Below are 5,612 nucleotides of genomic sequence, written 5' to 3'. Positions count from 1 at the left end.
ATACATACAGTTATTCCAGTTGCCAAGGGAATATATGTTGTTGTTGTTTTTTTAATCACACTCTTAGTGATAAATATGATATTTTGTCTTGGCACAATATAAATCAAACTCATTTAAGAAGTTTAGAAAGTTACGGAAATAGTTACAAAGAGCATTCTTTTTTGTCACAATTGTAAATTTGTAATCCCCTGTTCCCTTTCAGAATGCCATATGGAAAAGAAACAACATTTTAAATGGGTTTCTGAAGAACTACAGTTGACATGAATACCAAAAAACTTCATAAAACCACTAAATATTTGGCTGGTGTGGAGTCTACTGGAGGTTTTAAAAAGTCTGAAGACAAATTGTTATGTTAAGAGAAAAAGTCTTCAGACCATGGCTGACCTATCAACTGACCAATAACTTTCCCCAATGAGCATTTAAATCACCCAGCCTTCAGAACTACAGACTTCCCTAATTAAGCAACTTTTCCCCCAATGGTTTGGAATGGGTCAGTGTATTGCTTTGGCTTCCCTGGCATGAGCACGCACAATGTCTGGTCTGGTCAGCCTTCCAAACCGCTTTCCCATACATCAAGGATCCAAGATAATTTCACTAGACACTCTAAAGTGCAATTGCAATTTGCCAATTTCCACTCACGTACCTTCCTAGAAAACAGAGATCTACATACAGCCCATGATATTTTTGCACATAGACTGAGATATAGATCTTGATAGTTGTCTCAGAAATCTGGGAATGGATATGCTGCTAGCTATGGTAGTAAATGAAGCATCTTTCATATTTGGCATTGGTGCACAATTACAAAGTGAATAATAAAGAAAAAGGGGTTCATATTTGGGATTACAGTATGAACGTTTTTGAAAAGGCTTCTAGAGGTAAGAATATAGTGAATTCAGAATCAGAGGGCAGTATGGCATTACAGCAATAGGGGTATAATGGACTTTCCTGAAGCCATAAGTCCTTATAGAATTTTCAGGTAAAACATATTTACATTCAAATTCCAAGTCAGCAGTTTCAGTAAAATTGTGTGTGTCAAAAGAAAATATATCAACAGTGGGTTCATATTCTGATTTACTTGGACTTTGCAGTAGTGAGAATTCTGCTATTCTCCTTATGCTAGCCAGGGCCGAAAAATACTTGTTATAGAATTTCAGATGGTAACAAAGCCAGTCTGGTTTATTCATAACAAGTGCTGTGGGAATTGAAGGCAAGCCACTTCAACTGAATAGAGAAAAATGGGGCATCTTTCTGAACATCAGTGGAGAAATCTGTAAATACTTAGCTGTTCTTCAATCTGTGGTCACATGTACACCTTCGACTTCATTCTACTTTACGAAAAGAACTGTTTGTCTTTTGGGCATAGAGGGAACAAGCTTCCCCTCAGATTCTCTCCCTTTCAGATTCTCTCCCTTTCCCTCCCAGATCAATATATGCTGGTTACTCTTATCCCCTAACTTCATGGGGCTGCTGAGAGTTGAGCTTCCCTTATGTTCCTATGTCCATTGATGACAACTCAGGATCAGCAGCTGGCCAGAGAACAGAAAGGTCAAGGCCACTGTCAGATCCTGCCCCTATTTGGCACATTAAGCCCCAGATTTGTCCCACATGGATCGTCTCCTACTCAGTCTCTGGGGCTTGTAAATCCCAGGCTCTATTGACTTGTAGTGTATCTGACAGTTCTAGCACTGTAATTTTTTGAAATCTAGCTATATTTCATCTGGCTAAGAATTTCTGTGGTATGAGTAGACTGTGTATAAGCTGAAGCTAGTACCTAATAAATTATAAGACTCCACTAGTGTTTGTGGAGGAGTACATGAAGTTTATGTGATAGCTATTACTTTTGTAAGGCTAGAGGGAAATGAAGCTTATTTCTTGGGGGACAACATTTAAGTCAGTAGCCTTGGATAATCATGTATGGCATAAAGACACATACTGAATATGGTAAAATATAGTGAGGAGGACAGCTGGGCATTGGGGTGGGGAAGACTGAAAGGATAAGGAATGGATGAAAAGTTTGCAGAAATAATTTTACCCTATTCCATGGCTACTTGTGCTCTCCTAGTCAATCCCTCATCTTGGACTGATCAAAGAGCCCCAGAATAGAGGGGAGCAGTGGGAGGAGACTGGTGAATCCTTCTCCATTCTGTACTTTCCCCAACTGTGTGAGAAAGCATTCTGGAGATAGAAGAATATATGTATTCATGTCTCTAATAGCTACCAAGGCAGAGGAATATTCTTCATCTTATTCTATATTTCAAAGTTAGATTATTTGTCAAAACCTCTTTTTAGCTCTATCAGTCCATGATTTCATAGTTCTTTGTGCCTTCAGTGCTCCTTTTATTTTATTTTTTTCATTTGTATTCTTCATAGCATCCTGGTGATCAGTACTATTATTTCTGCCTAAAAGATGAAAGTGGGGCTTGAGAAACTATACGACTTGAGCAATTCATCCCAATAAACAGGGATAGAACCAGGAAGCAAGCTTAGTTTCTGGAACATGTTCAATTGTGGAAGCTACTAGACCCCAGAATAGCCTCCTCTTACCAGTTCCTACTTTTTGTTTCATTTGCATTCATTCAAGATCTATCTATTATGTGGGTCCACTGGCATGTTATTATTCTAAAGTAGAAAGTCTTAAGCCTTGCTGTTCACTCCAAGTTTAGCAGAGTGTCTCTGGGGAGTGTTTTAAGAGAATAAAGTATGCCCTGTAACTGTTGCTGAAGAAGAGACACAGGACTCAAAGCCAGGAGTTCCTTGCCAAATATAAGCTTCATGACATGAATGAAGCCTCTTGGTGCCTAAGTTTCTCCATCCGTATTCTCTGCCTGCCCCAACCTCACAGGAATATTATGTGCCTAAATAAAAGGAAAATATCTTGAACTACTTAGATTTGATGAGCTCTAAGTTCTCTTCCAGTTCTGAAATGCTATCACTCTTTACAATGAGTAGAGAAGTTGAAAAAGGGAGCCCAGAAGAGATTTCTAGATGATCTACCAGTAGATTTTTACTTCTACCAGTAAACAAATGATGACGGTTCTCCAGCTCCTATCTCATCCTTGTCAATAAGAGTCATTTAGGTGTAGGAATTTTATCCCTAGAGATATTAATTTGTGATAAAAATCAATGGTCTTCTCAGTCCAGCTACCAATGCTATAGTTTCAACAAATGGTATGTGCTTCAGTCGAGAATTTGAAGCAGAATCTAGGGCGATTCCACCCTTTCTTCAAGGAAGATTCTGTTGTCCCTGTTTCTTAGTGTTAGTTTACTCCTTTCTTTTCTTCTTTTATTCTTTCTCCCAGTGATCCTTCCTTATCCTTTACTTGTGCAGGCAGCTCATTAGAGCTCTTTCCACTGAAGTTCAGTTCAGCTATAAGATCCATTGTCTAAAGATTACTGACCTCTTAGTCCAAACTCTTACCAAATGGCATCTGGATAACTTAATCAAGTCTTCCTGGGATATGGGCCCATTCTAGTTAGAATCAGCTGTAGGAAGAAGAGAGCATGGGCAGAAAACATAAGCATGGATTTCCAGTCGGGGTCCACAAGCAGTGCAAGCAATAACAGGCAGGTCCACATTGGTTTCGAATCTATAATAAAAGAGCTCCTCGACCAAGCTCAATACCTAGTTTTGGATATAGATGATAAAAATTTTACTTTGAACACATGATGTTTTTGGAGTCGGGAAGTCTTTGTTCATGATGTTGGCTCTCTACCTCTTACAAACTATGTGACTTTGTTATTACTTAACAGTTTTACCATCTGTAAAAGGGAGAATAACATTCGTATCTTCTATCCACGTCACAGAACTGTGTGAAGAAAATACGCCAAAAATGTTTATAATTTTGCGAATTTAGGCGATGTCACGAATGTTTATCTATTTTTCCAGTTTTATTGAGACATAATTGACATACAACACTGCTTTAGTTCTAAGTGTACTATATAATGATTTGATACAGGTTTACATTGTGAAATGATTACCACAATAAGTTTCATTGACATCCATCACTTCAAACAGTTATAATTTTTATTCTTGTGATAAGAACTTTTAAGATCTACTCTCTTAGTAACCTTCAAATATACGATACAGTATTGTGAACTATAGTTACCATGTTGTATGTTACAACCCCAGAACTTATTTATATTATAACTAGAAACTTATACCTTTTTTTCCCAGAGAGAGAGAGAGAGAATACAAGTGGGGGAGAGAGGCAAAGGCAAAAGGAGAAAGAGAAAGAGAGAGAAAGAGAAAGAGAGAGAAAGAGAAAGACCTTCACCCATTTATATTTTTTAATTTTTTGTATTTTTAAAATTTGTGTTATCTTCTCTAACAAAATAAAATCATACTCTATGCTCCTAACTTTTATTTGGCTATTTGACTCGTTGAAATTATTTCTCCCACACACCCACACCAGGGAGGTTTCCTTTAACAACTCATCTAATGAGCACCTATGTTGTAGCTTCTTTTTCTGCTTTGTTATTACCCTCAGTACCTATACTACATGTCATTCTATCCTATATTCATGTGTTTTATTTTCTTTTCCTGTTTTTAGAATTTGAGCTCCTGGAGGGCAGGGGCTTTATCTGTCCTCTTCATTTCTGTATTCTTCGCACATAGTAGTACTTTCTCTGAGTAGCAGATCCTCAGTAAATGTTTGTGAGAAAATATAGATTAATATGAGTGAATGCCCAACAAATAATAATTGTTAACTTTTCTCTCTGCTTCTGGTTCTGCTTTTGGGTTCAAGTGATGTATTTTTATAGAAATATCAGCATAGACTAAAGCAGAAAACCATCCTACAGTCACTGTAAATGCATTTAGAAGAAAAAGGTAACCAAATTTCTATGATTTTGAAATGTCATTTAAAACTCTGTTTTGTTCTAGATTTTGAGAACTTGACCCTATAGCTCTAGGTTTTACTACCAGGGTCAAATCCTTTGCATGGTAAAACTTCACCAGTTCATCTCCACCTGCAAAGTTTATAGTTGTTATTCATTCTTCAAGTGAGCATGTAAGACTCATGGTCTGGTGGTATGCAATTGAAATTCCTGTTCCACACATGTAGTGTGTGATATGATTTCTCTTTCCATGAAAGTAAATGCCCAGAGGAGAAATAGCAGGCACAGTTCTTTGGTCAGGACATGAGTATTTTCTTTTCTAGTTGTTGACAGGCATGTTTAGACAGAAATACGTGAAGAAAAATCAAAGCCATGCTGTCACATGCAGGCTGCTCTACAAGTGAAACAAAGCCAATACCTGTCCTGCCTTAAAAACTTGCCACTATCTGGGGTGCCTGGGTGGCTCAGTCGGTTGAGCAACCAACTTCGGCTCAGGTCATGATCTCACGGTTTGTGGGTTCGAGCCCTGAGTTGGGCTCTGTGCTGACAGCTCAGAGCCTGGAGCCTGCTTCTGATTCTGTGTCTCCTTCTCTCTCTGCCCCTCCCCTGCTCATGCTCTGTCTCTCAAAAATAAATGTAAACAAAAAAAAAAAATTTTTTTTAAAGAACTTGCCACTATCTGACCTTGGTTTTGCTTTTGTTTTTGTTTTTGTTTTTGTTTTTGTTTTTGTTTGCCATTTGGGACCAGGTATCTCAGAAGGTAGAAGCTATGAAAA

The sequence above is a fragment of the Panthera leo genome, chromosome C2 (assembly GCF_018350215.1).
Source record: "Panthera leo isolate Ple1 chromosome C2, P.leo_Ple1_pat1.1, whole genome shotgun sequence".
Lineage (NCBI taxonomy): Eukaryota > Metazoa > Chordata > Mammalia > Carnivora > Felidae > Panthera > Panthera leo.
The sequence above is the reverse complement of the archived record's forward strand: the minus strand, read 5'-3'. Positions refer to the sequence as shown.